Source organism: Palaemon carinicauda, chromosome 17 (genome assembly GCF_036898095.1).
Source record: "Palaemon carinicauda isolate YSFRI2023 chromosome 17, ASM3689809v2, whole genome shotgun sequence".
Classification (NCBI taxonomy): Eukaryota; Metazoa; Arthropoda; class Malacostraca; order Decapoda; family Palaemonidae; genus Palaemon; species Palaemon carinicauda.
The window spans coordinates 49,246,128-49,248,627 of NC_090741.1; the positions used below are offsets into that span (position 1 = coordinate 49,246,128).

The 2,500-nt window shown below is 33.4% G+C and overlaps 1 protein-coding gene across 1 annotated transcript in view; it reads left to right on the forward strand.

The window, feature by feature from the left end:
* LOC137656348 (serine/arginine repetitive matrix protein 1-like) overlaps window positions 1-2,500 on the forward strand; it is a 6,452-nt gene that overhangs the window by 1,479 nt on the left and 2,473 nt on the right. The window lies entirely within an intron of this gene.

Below are 2,500 nucleotides of genomic sequence, written 5' to 3' on the forward strand. Positions count from 1 at the left end.
TTTACTGTATAATTACAACAGGACGAGGAGCAAATAGGAAAAAGTGTTAACAAAACCGTTCAGCTGATACCATCATGGCGGCCAGAAATTTTCTGACTGTTGCAGTAATATGTAATCTTGGAATAATACGTGAATTGAAGAATTCTATAACAACTATAAGTTTAGCAAAGCAAATTTCTTTATTATCTTCTGAGGCTTGTTCGACCCAAGATTGGCAAGCAAGAGCACATCCTACTTGCAGCAGCCATCTTGTTTGTTTACAACAAAAGTCATGCCCGCAGTTTATGCTCGGGGCTTCCTGTCCAGTCGGGAAGCCAATATCTCGAGCAACAAGCTCCCGGTTTCCCATTTTCAGCAGCAACGGCTCGCTGATGGAAAAAAAAATGCATAGTGTGATTTCAGTTCAAGAAGACGATTTTCCAACTGATACAGCTTTTAATATCTGGAGCAACAAGCTCCTGGTTTTCCAATTTCAGCAGCAACGGCTCGCTGATGGAAAAAAAAAAAATCCTAATGTGATTTCAGCTCAAGCAGACGATTTTCGAACTTATACAACTTTTAAGAAGAGCAATTGTTATTCCGAACGAGGCTTAATGTCTTAGCCGAAGAGTTGAAGATTAACAGATGAATAATTATCTCTAAGATTGGAACGAATATTAACAGGAGAACTTACATTAAGAATAACATAATGGGTCCCTAGAGATTGCAAGGGGGAAGGAAGAGAAGACGATTGAATAACGAACTAAGAAAGATTGTGGGTGTGGGCAGGGACCTCAAAATTGGAACGAATATTAAAACGGAACTTACATGCTCTCACTTTCTACTTTGAAGGTAAATTGATTTTTATAACTGTTTTTATTTAGAAAGATACTGATGTTAATTTTATTACAGTTATTGTAATTTTTAGCAAGTGAATTGGGATCTTAAAAAAATTTAATGTTATTTTTTACAAGGCTATATGGTTTTTATTAGTAAGGTAATGGGTTATCAATTGAGAGTTACATGGCGGGGCAGGGTTAGAAATGAAACTATGAGAGAGATTACTATAGTGCCATATGTGTATGAAATCATGATGAGGGCTAGATGGAGATGGTTTGGTCATGCTCTTCGCACTCCCCAAGAGAGATTAGTTCACCAAACGTTCAGCTGGGCTCCACAAGGCACTAGAAGAGTTGGAAGACCCAGGCCTACATGGCTGAGGACTATCAAGTACGAAGTAGGAGATGATGAATGTAGAAGTATTGAATTAAAAAGCTCAAGATCGAGACGACTGGTAAAATCTAACCGAGGCCCTTTGCGTCAATAGGAGTAGGAGGAGATGATGAATGGAGAAGTACTGAATTAAAAGCTCAAGATAGAGACGACTGGTAAAATCTAACCGAGGCCCTTTGCGTCAATAGGAGTAGGAGGAGATGATGAATGGAGAAGTATTGAATTAAAAAGCTCAAGATAGAGACGACTGGTAAAATCTAACCGAGGCCCTTTGCGTCAATAGGAGTAGGAGGAGATGATGAATGGAGAAGTATTGAATTAAAAGCTCAAGATAGAGACGACTAGAGAAATCTAACCGGGTTAATTTCAATGCATGACATGTTCATAGAATTTTGATGTAGTATCTATACTGCAGTTATGCATCAATGCATTTCATACCAACGGGAGAATTTCAATGCATTGCATGCATCAATTCATGAAAAGAGAGAGGTTACGAGAGCCATGACTTTACATGAAATAGACATAACGTCATTCAAAGTAATGGGTTATGTAAAGAAATTTTCTAAAATTTGAAATGAAATGTAACATTACAAAAGTTTGAAATCATAAACCATGACGTCATTCAAAGTAATGGGTTATGTAAATTTTTTTTTTTTTTTTGAAATTTGAAATGAAATGTAACATTACAAAAGTTTGAAATCATAAACCATAACTTCATTCAAAGTAATGGGTTATGTAATTTTTTTTTCTTAATTTTGAAATGAAATGTAGCATTACATAAGTTTGAAATTATGAAAAATACATAAAAAATATTCGGTGAAAACACAGACATAACGTCATTCAAAGTAATGGGTTATGAAAAGTAATTTTTTCAAAATTTGAAATTAGATATAGTATTACAAAAGTTTGAATTCATAAAAAATACATAAAAATTAACTTGTGAAAACAAATAGAACCATGACTTTAAATGAAATAATCATAATTTCAGTCAAAGTAATGGGTTATGTAAATAATTTTTTTTTAATTTGAAATGAAATGTAGCATTACATAAGTTTGAAATTATAAAAAATATATAAAAATTAATCTGTAAAAACAGCGGGAGGAATGAACTTACATGACACAAACATGTCATTCAAAATAAGGGGTTATGTAAAGTAACTGTTAAAAATTTGAAATATGTAGAATTACATAAGTTTGAATACATAAAAAATACATAGAAAAAATAACCTATGAAAACATGGGAAAGATGGTTTGATTTTAGAATATAAATCGTATAATGAAGTATATA